Genomic DNA, 17174 nt, shown 5'->3' with positions numbered 1-17174 from the left:
TTTTTCTCAGACCTTTATTTTGTCTTTTAAACAAGCACCACAGATGAGACCTTCTGGTTGGGACATCCTAGTGGTGCAGTCCCTCCTAGTCTCCTGGCTGAGATATGGCCCCACAGTGTGATCCCTACACTGACCTGGCTCTGTCATAGGGCAGGGTGGGGACAGGAGAGAGGGGACTGTCTTTGATATTTTCATGAGAATTTCACTGTGTCTATATCCTTTGGGGCAGCACAGGCATTTTAACAGTGCTAATGTCTCTTGTCCATGACTATGGGAGGCCTTTTCATTTCTGTGAGTCCGCCTCAATTTCTTTCATTAGTGCTTTGTAATTCTCAATGTAGAGGACTCTTATATCCTTAGCAAGTTTATTCCTAGACTGTTTCTTAGTGATTGTGAATGAGATTATTTCCATGATTTCTATCTCTGTGTTCATTATTGATGTGTAAAAATGATACACACCCCATAAAAAAAGTTACTCAGAGTGGATGAAAGACATATATATAAGACCAGAAATTAGGAAATAATTAAATAAAATCTATTGGTAAACAGTTTATGTCATCAGTATAGAGATTTTTAAAAAATATTAGACAACAAAAACATGAATAGCGAAAAGTAAGAAGAGTAAATATTTATACATAGCAGAAATATGTCAATATAATGAAAGGATAGTTTACAAGATGTGAAACTCTTTTCTTCAAATTATTTACCTGACAAATGATTCACAATCAGAATATAGAAAGAACTAAATAGCATCAACAAAAGCCAGATAATCCAGCCAAAAATGAGCAGGGATCTGAAGAGACATTCCTTACAATAGGTAGGACTCAGTAGGGCAATGCAGTTATGAAAAGGAAATGCTCAGGTTTATTATTCTTTTGCAATGTAAAAATACACATTAAAACCACACAGAAATATCACCTCACCTCAGTTAGAATAGCTGTTACCAAAAAGATAAGGAAAGTCACTGATGAACACAAGGGTGCGGAGAAAGAGGAAGTCTTGCACATTACTACTGAGAATGTGGATTAGTATAGCCATTATGAGATCATTACAGAAGTTCTTTCAAAAAGTAAACATAGTGTTGCATGATCCAGCTATCCCATAGCAAGAGGTAGTGAAATCAGGATAACCAGAAAGATAACCTGTTCCCATGTTTGTTGATGCATTATTCACAATTCACTATTCACAGGACTGGGATACTGCACCTAAGTCCATTCATGGATGAATGACTGAAAAAATGTAGTATATATGGAATAGAATATTGCTCATATGTAGAAAAATAGTATCCTATAATTCATATCAAAATGGATGGAGCTGGAAGACACTATACTAAATTAGAGACAGAAAGACAAGTATACATGGTTCTATGTTATGAGTGGATGCTAAAAAGTCTGTATAGAGCAGTGATTAGTAGAACTTGGAAATGGTGGGAGGAAGAAAGAAGAGGCAGCTTGGTAATGAGAACCCAAACAGAAGAAATTCACTGTTGTTTTGTTTAGCTTAGTGGAGGAGCGATGATTCACCATGACATATTCAATATGGAACTGTAGAAGAACAAAAAGCTTTCAAACATAAAATAATGATAAGGAGATGGAAATGTTAATTACTCTTATTTGTTTACAACACATGAATATGGATACTCAAACAGCACAGTGTTTTTGTAAATGTGTACAATTACTACATATTAATCTATACTTACAAAAAGTAATTGTTTGGAAATGCTAACTAGTTGATCATTATACATCATATGTGTTTATTAAATTAACTATGTACCATAGATTAGAAATTAAAAGTAGTGTTGGATGGATATTTTAATCACAATTATCATTGATTTTGATATTGCTTCAAATGATTTATATCTTGTTTCAAATAAAAAATTACATTATTTAAATTTTTTATGTGTATTTGTAGTAAAAATAGATATTTATGATAAGATAATCTTAAATTATATAGACGTTGCAAATTATTTACACACTTCAACTTCATTCTTCCAAATTAAAGTATAGTGAAATGAGATGTTGAAGAGATTTAAGACATCAAAACCATGACCATCAAAAGACCGAGGAGCTAGTCCATAAAAAGGACCCACCAGATGATCCAGAGATGTCAACAAAGGATTCTGCTTGTCAATTAATTTTGAGAGCAGAGTTAGGCAAAGACAGCAGTAAGGTGGATGCTGCACACCAGAAGAGCCTCTCCTGATTGTCTTCCATTCTGGAAAGGAAGTTTTAAAGTTTGTATTATTTACTGGTTCTGCTTTCACATCAATTACACTTCCAAAGAAACTAATATATGAAAATTAAATAATAGTAAATTAGCATTTTAAGGCAAGCCTCTAGGCAGAATGAACAACAATCACCAGATAACAATAGTATTTGTTCTGTTAGAGCTCAGAAGAACCTATTGTCTTATGGCCTAAGGTATGTGTATATCCTAAAGGAAGGGAAAATTGGTTTCAGTTTTAGAGGTAGGCAGGGAGTACCCTGGGAAAAGGAGGCTTTTTTTTTTTTTTTTTTTATGAGAGACATACTATCTCGATTGCTCTGCCATGAGCTACATTGTAGTAGCTCACTCTCAAGGTTACTTCTGTTTATCCCCAACAGCTTGCAATTGAAAACATCAACGGGCACACTCGTTGAGTTGAAGGTGATCCTGTTTCCGTAGCATTGGTTTTATCCACTCCTGGGCCTGACAACCTAATCTCAGCTCTCTCAACATACATCTTACATTTCGATCTTATTCCACCTAACTTTAGATCAAAGCCTGTCCAGGTTTACAAACAGGACTGCCTATCTTAAAAAAAAAAAAGTTTTATATGCCATTATTTTGCTGTAGACATTGACTTTTGTAGCCTCTCTTCCCAAATAACACTTACTTCTTTAATTTGGAATTTTTAGAGATAGGCTTAAGTAAGTCAAAATTTAAAGGGTCTATATTAATTCCAAGAGTGCTAACAACCATAGTATTATATTACATATATACTTTCAAATCTTAATGTACTATGTGTAATATTAAAAGTGGTATTTTACAAAATACAATTTTATTCATAATGTTTTTATTTAATTCATAGTTTACGAAAAGCTTTCCTTGTCATGTACATACTTCAATAACAATTATTTAATCTTTGCATGAACAGAAATTTGTTTTATTCAAAACCTTGCATTCATATCTGTATTTGTTCTTCTAAAGTCTTATTAAACTGATAAATGTAGAATGGACAATGAATAACCCTTTGTATACAAAAAATTTTAGAATATTTTCCTCGATAAAATTTTCTGAGCTTATTATATGTAGAAAAGTAGCCACTCATTATATATGTAAATTGGCACGTTGATACCTTGTTCAGATGAGAATATTTAAATACACCAATTCCTAAACTCTCAGTGCTAAGTTAGGGCCTGTACTTACTACAATAAACAAATAAAAAATAAATGATTACCTTATTCCTTTTGATGAGCGGTAAATGGATTTGTATTATATAGACTCTAATTTCCACTCAATTACACAATTAGCTTCATTTTCCTTATGTTGAACTATTTTGCCATTACTTATTTATTTATTTATTTATTTATTTATTTATTTATCTTTCATATTTTCTTAGTTGGGCATCACAGGCTCATATTGTCCTGTGTTGTTTTGGAGTTACTCTACTTTATTATCTGATTAGAGATAGATTTCTGTACATATTGAAAATAGTAACTCCATCTTTGCTGGAAATACCATACGACCTTGGTTCAGGTTCTCTCGTATTAAGATTTTTCTCCCTCATAAAATATCTTATTGGTTCTTATAGATTGGTGGCTTGCTAAGAAAGGCCTTTCTCATCCCAACTACTGTATATGTCAATACATAAATATATATTAATTTTATATCCATATCCATGATGTATGCCAATTATTTTTGTTACTATATATTTGTATTTAAGTATTAATGTTTTCCAATGCTTTTATTATGGAGATGTAGAATTTAGTGTTTCATTTTGATTGCATACACCTAGTTTACTGTTTTTTCTATTTATTTATTCTATATTAGTGACTGTTTGATTATCTATTAATGTTGTAATACCTCAGATCACTTCCTAAGAGAAACTATCTTGAGATTATCTGTACCAAATGGGGCTATGGCTATGTCTATGGGGAGTGCTTTAACTAATTGATGTGGGAAGACAAATCCATTGGGGTGGTACCATTACCTACAGAGAAGAGCTTAAATGGTGTAAGACTTGGGGTGAGCTAGCATGAACAAGAAGGCAAACAAGCATTCATGAATGCATGCATTCTGTCTGCTCATGACTATGGGTGTGAAGTGACCAGCTATTTCAAGGCCCTGCTGCCTTGACTTTCCTGAAATTATAGACTATAAGCTGGAGTTGTTTTGACATATGACAATATTTGTACCTGTCTTAATTAAAGTTGTTCATATTTGTGAAAATTCTGTACATTTCCTTTATATAATAAATCTTTTAGCATTGCATTCTTAAGTTTTTCTTTTTATCCTAAATCTACTTCTGGGTGTAAATGGAATAATATAAGCACTAATTGTCTAGGAGACTCTTGGAAAAAAAACACCTACAGTTGTTGGTTTATTATGTTTTTAATTGGGAAAAAAATGTTGAAAAGGTTTGAAAGAGCTATATTCCTGTATTAAATTATATATAACTTAATATGTACAATACATATGCATCCTTGTTTTACTTTTCTAATAGATAATTCAGAATCCTTAGAGATTGGCAATTACCTACATTTGAAACATTTCTTTTTATACTATTTTATTTTATTCCATGATTGTTTAAGATTTAATGTTTCGAAATTTATATTTATCCTTACAAGATAAAGTCAATGGTATTCCTATATTTTCAGTCTTTGAAGAGGTCAGATTAGGTAGCAATTAACACTGTTTTCTTACATAAACTGGAAAGCATTCTTCCTTTTCTTTGTTCTTGAATAACAATTGAGATTCACCTATAAGATCTTTATTTTTTAGAATGGTAATTCTTAAAATCCTGAATGTAAGTCTTGGTTTTATTTCAGAAAGGATTGCAAACATTAATGGCTTGCTTGAAAATGTTCTCTTGGGTATCATGGATCAAGAGGAGGTAGAATGATGGGGTAATTCACTCTATCACATGACACATGTTTTAATAATTCCTCTAGTGATGAAAATACCTGTAGAATGAGTCTTGGTTGCACAGTCATTTTCTTCTCTTCTGCCTTTGTTGGTTTGTATAAATTACATTTTGCCATGACAAACCTGACATTCAGTATTTCATATATATTCAATTATTTTCAAATTTCTTAGATGTCATAGGGCACATTCCAGTGATATCTTGTAATTACCCTACAAGTTTAATTTTTAGAGATCATCATTAGAAATCATCCTTCTGGCCATACTACCCACCTGTGTGTGATTTCTTCATTCCAGTTCCTCAAACAAATGGAATTCTTGTATGACAGGATACGCAGTCTTTTTATACTGCGCTCTACCTCCTCCGCGGTCCTTAGCTCTTCTCTGTGTTCTTTTCTGTTAGTCCACACTCTCCAGAGACAACAGCATGTTTTATCTCTCTATCAGGGGTGACAAGTTCCTAAAAACACTCTGTTTCTCCAGGATATTCCCAGAACGTGTCTTTCTTTAAGGTTTCCTCTAACTCTACTTTGTCTCTGTATCATATCCTTCTCTTTCAGGTTACATTTGGTTCAGAAAGTGACATTATATTTGTGACACTATATTAGGTTTGTATATTTGCAAACCCACTTTCTTATTTTCTTCAGCTGTAGTATAAGCAGAGTCCCTGACACAGGAGTCCTAAGGAGAATATTTATAGGGTGAATGTGCTATCAAAGGAGCTGTATGCCAGTGGTTTCATTGTATGTCTCAGTCTCTAAGTAGAAGTGCTAATTATTGTGGAATGGATGCTGAGTACACTGAGAAGTGTGATGTACTTGCAGTAAAGCCTCTTGGACCCCAGTATGATTTATGGAGAGAAGTAGTAGGAAGTCACTTAGAAATGTCCCCTTCAATGATCTTGGTTTAAACAATATAGGGATAAGTTATTAAAATGTTTCATCCTTGTTTTGTGAGACTTTGAGACAGAATTCCAAGTTCATTATTTCTGTTAAGTCTCTAACCTCTTCATTATTTTTAAAGTTGTTCAGATTTTCTGTAATTATTTATTTGGATCACAGGCAGATCCAACTGTCAATCAAGGAAGGTGGCCAGAGTTCATAAGACATGCAAAGTTATTTAACAAAATTTATTTTGTAGTTATTGTTGTGTAGTACCTATGTGTTGAATTTGACATATGATGATGGAGCTAATGACATTTAAATATTGCAGGAAAGGCATCATAAGTCTAAAGATGGTAAAGATGTTTTAAAGTTTAGCTGGCTTCTTTTCTGTCCTGTGCTCTATGGATTTGGTTCTTAGTTATTTAAAGAAGGTTATTGTTTATTATTTATCAACTATTTTCTTTGAGACATTTTCCTCCAGATGACCTCCACCCCACTGCAAGCAGTTGCACGTAGTTAATTTTATTACTACTTGTATTGGCCAATATCAAAATGATTAAAGAGATATGGAAGAGACATAGATTTGTCCTGAGCCTTTTCCAGTCACACAGGGTAGAGAATCATGAGTGAAAATTGTGCAAATGGATTCTGAAACAAGGATGCAAAGCACCTTCATCTAGTTCAACTGTCTTTATCAAGTGTAAAATAATATATGATATGAGGATCCCATTCAGAAATTGGAATTATAATATATGGAAATGTTTGTAAGTAAGTATACATTCTGTGTTTTTCAGACCTTAAAATACTCACCATGTTATTGGGGTATATAAATAGTTAGAGACTTATATTTGAGTCTGAATATTGATTACAATATCATATTCCAATAAAATGTTAAGAGTTGATCATGCAAACATGAAATGCAAATTATAATTAACTGTCCTGTTCTTTTCTGGGGGAAGCACTTTCTCTTGTCATTTCACAAGCAAGCGTAATGGGAAAGTACCTTCTGGATTTGAATTAGTTGGGTAATTCTTGACTTTGGTCAAGTCTTTAAACTGGTGGGAACTTTAATGGATATTAATTAGTGTGAAAGCTTTTTATTCTTGGAGGGACCTTTCTTTTTGTAAAAAGAGAAATCTATCTTGATTGACAGATAGATCCCTCTGTTTCATGTTTTATTGTTTTTGAAGAAAGGGGCTTTGATTTCCTGCCAGGGAGCTTTCATAAAAGGACCTGAGCATGCTGAGCCCTGATTAAACATCAGGGAAAGGTGATGGTTCTTTTATGTAGCTCTCTCCTGAATGGTGAGGAAGCCAAAATTACAGTGACTGTCAGAGAGGTGTCTGCAGAGGGGTAACATCCAGCTGCAGAAAAAATTAACCCAGCGAATGCAGCAGGAAGATTGGGGTACAAATACTGTTTTTTTAAACTATAATTTTATGAATATTTAAAGAACATACATAAAAGCAAGGTTTAAACCACTGCTTTCAAACACAAAATATAATGTTATTTTGTATGGCTATTGAGTATCGACCTGTATAGCTGAAGCTTTTTTTATAAAATATATTTTTACTTTCATTAAAGGATTCTAGTAATTTTAACAGATATGAGATATTTATAAAATACAGCAAGTACTTAGTTAAGCGTCTCCTTTTGTATTAGTTTTATTGTTTACTTTCAAGTTTCTCTGCAAGGCATTCCTATTCATTAGCCATGTCTTCCCAGATTAATCATGGAATTAAATTCATAAGGAGACAGAATAAAACTGGCCTCAAAGTATACGACATATGGGATCCTGGATGTTACAGAGGCTCAAGTTTAATCATTCCATGTAGCCAGGCTCTGCCTCCTAACAACATGTGGCCTAGGATGAGCTTTTACTCTTTGGACTTGGGAACATAAGAAGGAGATATTAGTACTTACCCACCAATGGAACAGTGAGAAGAGACAGCACATGCTCCGGATCTTAAAACACGGATGGGGCAACCGTATCGTAATGTAATGTGCCCAAAGAAAACTAATTAAAGACAATGTAATTGATGCCTGAGTCATTGCACTTACTCTTTGACAAAAAGAAAGAAATCTTGGAGAATTTGAGGTTATTAACAGTTCTTTTTTTGGAATATGGATGAGAAGAATAAAATCTTTTATGTGCTTTTTACCTTCACCCAGAACGTAAGCCATGAAGTAGATTAAGAATTTCCTCAAAATAGAATGGCTATTTATTCACTTTGCTTCACTTGTATTCCTGGACTGAACTGTTACTCTTCTGTCTGCTGGATTTTCATATTTCACATAAAGGAGATGGATCAGAGGCAGAACCTCTATATCTGAATATTGAAAGATATTTATCTGTTTAAATTAATATACCCTAACCAATTGTTCTTATCAATGTATTTAGTATGAATATTTAATGTGAATATTAAATGTTCTGATCACCTTACATATGAAGTGTGAGATATTTTGATTGGGTAGCTCTTGATGAGAAATGGGATATTTTTGAATACTTAGAAGTGATGTGGTTTTATTGTAGTCATTATTGTGGGTATATATTTTCATTTAATGATTTTGTTTTAGAGAAACTTTAGATATACAGAAAAATGATCAGGAAGCACAACTTTTCACTCACTCTTCCCTCTCTACAGCTTCAATCTCAGAAGCTGGAGCTTGTCCCTATTACTGTGCAGTTTTTAATATATTTGATGCTTACAGTACTCACACTTCTCAGCCCTGCTTATTTTGCTCAGCAATGTGTTTTTCAGGTCCTGATTGCCTTTTAATGACATATTTCATTGATTTTGATGATATGCAATATTTCATTAGATGGATATATTATAAGTTTTAAAAGCAGAAACTTTGGGTCATTAAGATTTTAGGTAGTTATATATAAATAAGGTATACACATTCACAGGCATGTTTGCATGGGTCCATAATTCTTAAGACATCTGAGTAACATCACAATGCAAAAATGCTGTTTCAGTTGATAATACTTGTTTAATATGTATGACAAATTACTTTTCAAATGACTGTACCATTTAGTATTCACACTAACAAATGTGGTCATTCAATCACTCATTAGTTTATATTGTTTTTAATGTGTGTGTGTGTGTATCTGTAATCTAATGTGTGTGTGGTTTGTATGCAAATTTGTGTGTATAAGAGTCAATGAATTTGTTTAGATGTGTGCTTTTTGCATTTCACCTATAGCATCAGCATCATAGGACATATTAATTTATCACATATTTATTAATTAAAGTAGTATGCACAAGTGCTCTGCCTACATGGATATCTGTACACTATGTGCTACATGCACTACCCACAGAGGCCATAAAGATTCAGTTTCCCTACAGATGGAGTAATAGACAGTTGCGAGACCCTGTGTGGGCACTGGAAAATGAACCTACTTGTTGCGTCCAACTCGATCAACAAGCAAAACGCAACCACCAGTTATTCTTAAAGCAGATTTTTTACTCAGGCAGCTTCTTTCTTCAAATCCCCCAGCCTCTCTGGTTACAAGTGTTTTTTTTTTTTTTTTTTTTTTTTCCCTCCAGCCACAACCACGCCCCCAAACAATTACCACAGGTCACATCATCTCACCAGGCAGGCTTGCTCAGCCAATCAGGGATTAGGGGCGTGCCAACCACCAAATATGGGCTTGTTTACTGCCTGGAGTAGATTTCCATTTGGCTGGCCTGTTTACAGCCTGGAATGGCTTCCCACACCTACTTTCTCAGCAGGAACATCAAGTACTCCTAACAGCTGAAATATCTCTTCAGCTTTGGACTGGCTTTTTGACTGTTTTGCTCACTATATCCCAGGTCTCCAGAAAGTGTGTGACATTGTGACATGTGACATAGTAAGTGCTCCGTAAGTACCTGTGAGGGAGTTATGTAAAGGATTAAGCATCTTTCAGACTGAATGACACACTTGCTAATGGTGGAAGCATGTCATAAAGAGTAGGAGGCAGCTACCATTTGCATTTTTCTATGTCTTGCTTTATGCAGTTGTAATCATGTGTTGTCAACCATACTTTAAAAATGACAACTGGAATGTTTCAGAAGCAATTCATGCTCTAAATTATGTACTAACTTAGTTTGGTGACATCTCTAAGAACTGGGGATTTGAAACTTCCCTTTGGCCTGCTCAAGGCATAAATTCTGTTTGCTTCTTAGGTCTGTAAAGCCCCTCTTGCTGTCATAAATACTGATGTGGTGTCAGGTGACATGGTTTTCCAAGCACATCTTAATTCATGACAGCCCCAAAGTACAAAGTGGTGATATGGGCAACCCAGAGATTCTATTATGAAGCTGTGAACTATTCCTATTAAGGGAAGAGTTGAAAATTCTCAATAAGAGAAAGAAGTCTTACACTTTCGCTAAGATCTGTGGTATAAATGAACCATCTATCAAGAAGAGGGAAAAATGTTCTGGATTTACTGTTGGATCTCTAATTGAAACATGGTGTTTAGTGCCTAAATTTAACATGGGAAAAACATAAATACTGTCCCAGGAAATCTTGAGCATCTTTGAACACTTGAACAATGAATCTTCCCTAAGCCATTTCCTACAAATGGCTTAGGTTTGGGTACCAAGAAGGTTCCTAATAGCTTCATTTCTCACAGCAATGTCTGTGTTGTTTCATGCATTTTATTTCTTAATGCAGGTGTTGTACTCCTTTTTTTTTTTTTTTTTTTGCCATAATAGACTGTATACTACTATGAGGCATTTTGAGGAAGCCAGCAATTAGATAGCATTTCATTAAAGTATTTAAGTGGTACACTCTGTTATTGGTTAATGTCTTTCTATGTGTATTTTGTCTATTGATCTTTATCACTGGCATGCACCTGTAGCAAGAACCAAAGTAAGTAGAGAATTCAGTGCTATCTTTTCCAGTAGGCATCTAGTGGGGTCCAGAGTGCTATCCCCAAAGATAAGTGGGTCATGCTGTGAATCTTCACTATTGAATTTGATATAAGCTCTTGTGTACTTTTTCTCACTTAGCCACTTAATAGAGTAAATTCTCCATTGGTTATTTGTAAAGGAAATGACCTATTATTTAACATCTATAATCCAGTAACTTCTAGAGCCTTTTTACTTAACCTTGACCGTAGGTTACACTGGTTGGGATATTTTTCACTCAGTCCTCTCACTGTAGGGGTCTGAGTTAAATATTTTCCTTCTGAAATCTTTTCCTAGTCACTTCCTATTTATTCAGGTGATTTAGCATGCACTACTAATCCCAGCCTAGCCTGAGTCTCAGCAAGCTACAGGATTAAGATTATTTGTGAGATACTAAAGCAAAAAAGCATCTGAGAGAAAGAAATAGTTATCTTAACATAGATTGTGGGCTCAGAGCCGTGGCTCAGTGGGTAAAGACATATGCTTTGCAAGTTTGAAGAACCCATGAATCCTGTCCTGGGGCTGGGGAGTCATTCTTGGGACTTACTGGCTTCTAGCCTAACCAATAAGCAAAGAAGTCCAGGCACAGTGAGACCTATCTTAAGGAAATAAGGTGGATAGTGGACAAGAAGGATACTTTCTTCCTCTGCCATCTATGTGTCTTTGTGTGTATTTGTGTGTGTGGGGGGTGGGGGTATGCATACTTGAACTCATACATACATACATGTATACACATGGATACATTACAAACATCGACATAAATACATTGTAAAACATTCAATGGTTTTAAAAACGTGCAGTAGATCAAAGTTTGTCAAGTATGGCTTCTGTCATTTGAAAACTAAAAGGCATGATGCAAATAGATAGTATATCCTCCTTTCACCACCTTTCCTACTTTATCCCAAAGGCTTATAAAAAACGAATGCAAAAACTATAAACAGGAGTACACTGCTCAATCCACAGTATAGAGAGATCAGGCCACATAGCCACAATTTTCTTTTCAAAATATCAGTTTGGATTTGATATTTAAAACTCATTGCAGGTTATGGTAGAGTAGATTGGTACTCCTATCCCAGGAGCTTGTGGTGGGACAATTTCTGTGAGATTAAGACAAAGTTCATCTACATAAGCATACCTTGTCTCAAAAAATATTATCCATTGATTCAACATTTTATATCAAATAATTAGTAGAAGTATATTTTTCTTCAGCATTAAATGTTCAGCACTAGAGAGACAATGAGTAGGCATGGGACGCAATCTTGATGAAGATTATTGATGTATCACCATAAAATTTAAAGTAAGTACTTTTAAACATGAAGAAGTGAGCTATAAACATCACTACAAATAATTTTGACTTTTAGTTAGTTTGATAAAAATCACACTTTAATTTATATTTCATATACAAAGTTTAAAATTCTGCTGTTTTTCAATTTATGAGTTTTAATAGTTTGGAAATTTTCTGAGATGATTTCCCCAAATGGATTTATAAGGACACAGGAAAAAGAATAACATATATGAGATGAAGGAAAACTTGTGATTTTTTTAATCAACCAATTGTTTAAAAGTATTTTGAAGTTATTTTCTTAAATTTACAGAAAGAAACGATGTTTAAAAATGTAAACTGATATTTTCACTAGTCTAAGTTCTGGGTGATGACTCTCATGAACAATTTAGCCATCTCTGGCTAATGTCCTAGGAAATATTAGGTTTGTGTATCCATCTCTTCTCCTTACCCATATTTATAAAATCTCCATAGAACTAACCTGAAAGATAGAATTCTTCCCAGATGGACCTGGATCAAGCATCTAGGCATTCCAACATGACACTTTCGAGAGACCTACTGGATAACTGAGGTTCTAACACATGCATATTGACATATAGTGGTGGAGTTACCCAAAAGAATTGAAATGGACTTTCCTGAACTCTTTGTGATCAGTTTACACAGTCTTACTGGGCTCAAAAATCCACACTCCTTTCACTAGATCATAAATGGAGATGCATCTCCTTTCAATGGCATGATAAGATCATTGTTGAACCTTTAGTAGGCTAGGAAGATGGTCTGTTTGAGTGCTCGCTGTGATGTGACTCAACTGTCTTCAATAATACATACACTTCAAGTTAAAGAGCATGGTCCTCAGTAAGGCTGCTTACTTTAGTCCAAGTAAACACAAATCTGTAGATATGCATCATACACCACAATTCATTAGAATGACACAGAATGCAGGGATATCAGCATACTCAGAATTACAGTTTTATTAGAGAATTTATAGTTCAGGAGCAGCTGAATGATGAGGCGCTGGTAACAGGTTTTGGATGTTCCCAAACACAGAGCTTCCTCGCCCTTTGCTTGTTCAGTCCGGGCATGACAGCTACCTTGCTCATCAGTGTATTCCCTAATTCATAGTTAACTACTGACCTCTTGATTGGATTTAATCACTAATCTGCCTTAATTACTTCATGTTAAGTGGTTTCAAGGATTGCATCTTCCAAACTTCATATCCTGTTTGGTGTTTCTCTCATTTCACCTCAGTAGGCACTCATTTCGTTCAAAGGCTCTAGGAAAAACAAAGCTATCTCTATCATTCAGAATACTTAAAAATTTAGGTATTATTTCCCATGAACCAAGGCTAAAAGACAATATGATTTTTTATTAATATATTTTACAAAATGGATTTTCCCAAAACCAGACTAGGATGTCAGAGATGACATACTTCATGCTGGAGAGCAGTGCCCTCCTTTGGGGCTGTGGTCTTCTTCCTGCATGGTAACTGAGATTCAGTCTTCAATTCCACTTCACTATCCTGCATTGACAGACAGAGACACTTCTTACATATGCACTATCTTACTGTTTTCATCCCACAAACTCTGAAAATCTAAGCAAAGCTCTACACAGTAACATGAAACCCAATTAGTTACCTTTTCCCAATAAACTTGAATTTCCCATTACATCAAATGGGAAAATTTCAGATGATACCAGCTCCACTCTGAGGAGAAATAAAGGAATCAGTTCATCAACCCTTTGAATAGGCAAAGACAAAAGCATTTTGTACATTAGCGCTCAAGTCAGAACAGGCTATGGACATGTTTCAGTCTATGATGGTCTTGTTTTAAAACCATGAGATCTTAAGTTTGATATCCAAAGCCTGTATGTAAAACATAAAGAACAACATAGAACAAAACCAAAGCAAGCAAGCAACCAACAACAACCAACAACAAAAGAAACAATAGGAAAAGAAAAAAAGAAAGTAAGGATTGGTGGTATATGTTTAGAATCCCAGAGCTGGAGAGTGAGGGACGGGAAGATTCCTACAAGATTAGGCTGCTTGGCAAGAACTCAGTAAGAATCCTTGTCTTTTTTTTTTTTAGTGTGTTTTTTATTAGATATTTTCTTCATTTACATTTCAAATGCTATCCCGAAAGTCCCCTCCACCCTCCCTCCACCCTGTTCCTTTAAACACAAAAGTGCTGGGGCCTAAGGAATGACATCTAAAGCTGACCGTTGTTTTCTACATCTACATCCATTCATGTGCATTCTAGTAAAGGTAAGCCAATCTCCTGCTCCACACATATAATAAATGACTCTTTGAAATACTTGAGGACCAATTTTGACTATACATTTGAATCTAAAGTATATCTGGCTCAGTTAATTATATCAAACTGGTCATAAGTTTATATTTTCTCATGCATTTTTCCTGTAATGTCCTCTGATAGCTAGGCATTGACAATATTTCATGAGTGTTTCAGCAAAATTATTTCAGGAAAGCATTTAATCATTTCTCAGAATGGATTGACTTGATCAATTTAATGTTATTGAATGTATGGAGTTTCTGATGACCTCATATCATTACATAAGTGCTCAAGTCAACTGAAGATGATGTTGAATTTTCAATCCTTCTTCCACTTCCCATGGGCTAGGGTTACAAGTGTACACCTCCACTCTTGACTCAGGGGGTTCTAGGAATCAAACCAAGGGCCCTTTGCATGGTAGATAACTATATCTAACCAAGACACACCCCAGCCCAAGCTTCTAAGAAGCTTATAGAGAGACTTATAGAGTAGCCTATATGTTGCATGTCCACAACAGGATTCATACTGGTTCTTTCAAACCTATTATTTTATTTAATCACAGGAATTTCTCACCACAGCTCTGTAAAGTAGATAATTAAGCTCCAATTTTCTCCATTAGACAATCTAAGTTAAGCAGAAGGTCCACTTATTATTAATGAGGTGACAGGTAGTAAACTCACAATTCAGTGATTTTTGAGCAAAGTTCTTCACAGTGCCATATGGGTAATTGTTTTCAAGGTGCTAATATTCTTCCCCTCATTTCTTCATTCTCAGTTATCAACAGTTTGTGGAGTGTTTTTCTCATTAATAAAGATTGAAGTATGTGCTCAGCAGGTTATTAAAGCTAAGTTAACTATTAGTTCTATTCATTCAATGTGCATTTACCAAGTAGGTCCCATTTTTGTTACATATGAGGCTGACATTCATGAATTATGCTCATCTTTTGTTAACTCAATAAACACTGAATCAAAGTGTTAACCAATATAACATAATAAAAGTAGTTAAAAATGACTACAGACAAGCTGGGCTTTTCTAAAGCCTCTAGTACATGAGATAAAAGGATGTCTTCCACTGTTTGATGTTAGAGATTTCAAACCAAATTTTGAAGTGATTTCTTTGGAACCTTGTTTAAGACAATGTATTCCTGTGATTGTTATCTTTTTCATCCACTGGGCAGTCAAACCTGCATTCTCAGTGGTCATGGTGAGGATATCCTAAATTCAAAATTGCTCCATCATTGGCAGGATTTGCAACAACTAATATCCAGGTTTGATGACAGTGATCCAGCTTCAGCAGGTACTGTAATTGCAGATTATACCCTTCCTAGTTTCCTCTTTGTGTGAATAGTAAGTGTATGAAATCTTGAGTCAACATTTCCCTTTCTGTTGCATAAACAGTGCTGAAAGCTTAATGATCAGCTGGAGAAGAGGCGTAATGAGTAGTTGCTGCATTGTTCATTAAACACCGTGGTGCTTCTTTTCTTCACCATCATTTCATCTGTGCTTGCGGTTTGCATTTCCCTCTAGTCTGTCATTCTCCTAGAGCATCGGACATTCCCATCGAGGTAATTGCCGTGACACACATAGAGCTTCTATCACACAACAATGGAAACGTCTCTCCTTCTCCTGGAGCTCACTTTATTGGAGAGAATGTACTTTTGACGACGGCAAATCTGCAGAAAATGAGTCATACAGAGGACCTGTCACAGACAGGGATTTTTTTTCCCCCCCAATGGATGTGGCCTTCTGTATAATCAAGGGATGTGTTGTTTTACTGTGAACTGAGAGTAACATTTTAAGTAATTTGACATTTGATTCAGATTTGCCCCAATCCCAGCTTTATTTTTGCTATAGTTGGTTTTGTATCTCTCTTTCTCTCTCCTCTCCTCTTCTCTTTCTCTCTCTCTCCTTTTCTTTTCCAACTTTCTCTTCCAGTATATTCCTACTGAAATAGGATGCTCTGCTTGATGGACTAAATATAAGTTGCTGCAACATTGTATCCCCTTCAGAATCCCATGTGCATATTATAGAAAAAAGCATTTTTATTTCCCCTGTGTCAAGCCATAATTAATTGTTGAAACAATAAGAAGTCTTACTAGATAAATGGATTACAAGGCATATACTGCAGTAAAGAAAACTACTTTTCATTACATCCAAAGCATCTAAATCTTGACACATTATGATATTGTGGTCCCTTTATACATGTATTAAAGATTAGGGATCTGTAAAGGAAAAAAAATTACTTTTGAAATTTCCTGGGGCTCTTTGCTTCAAAGTATGGAGGAATGAAAGAATTTGGAGATACATGGGGACTTAGCTTCTTCATGGTATTCTTTACAACCCATCTTCTTACTTTTTATCAGAGATCATTATCTGCTAATATGAATTAGTTGGGACAGATACTTTGGACCTGTTAGATATTAATGTCATTTGAGGAGAAATAACTAGGTAGAGTTCTGTTCATAACATGAGTAATTTCTGAGTAGTAATTTTCTAAACAACATCATAAATCACCAGATGATAACTTTAAAAAAGAAAAAAAAAGCACACACAATGTATTTTTATATAAGAATGTCCTTGGAAATCACATGTCTACTGAATTACATAGACTACTGAGATAAGTTTTCCAAATTTTCATTTAAAATAATATTTTTAACTATCGTCTCTAATGAATTCCCTACTTACCCTAAATGCATCTACAA

At 34.8% G+C, this 17174-nt stretch overlaps 1 protein-coding gene across 6 annotated transcripts in view; it reads left to right on the top strand.

The window, feature by feature from the left end:
* The window catches only part of Nrg3 (neuregulin 3), a 1083337-nt gene that overhangs the window by 44321 nt on the left and 1021842 nt on the right, over window positions 1-17174 (top strand). The window lies entirely within an intron of this gene.

Source organism: Mus caroli, unplaced genomic scaffold (genome assembly GCF_978045245.1).
Source record: "Mus caroli unplaced genomic scaffold, Mus_caroli_1 scaffold_12, whole genome shotgun sequence".
In the NCBI taxonomy this organism is placed as follows: domain Eukaryota; kingdom Metazoa; phylum Chordata; class Mammalia; order Rodentia; family Muridae; genus Mus; species Mus caroli.
The sequence above is the reverse complement of the archived record's forward strand: the minus strand, read 5'-3'. Positions and strand labels throughout refer to the sequence as shown.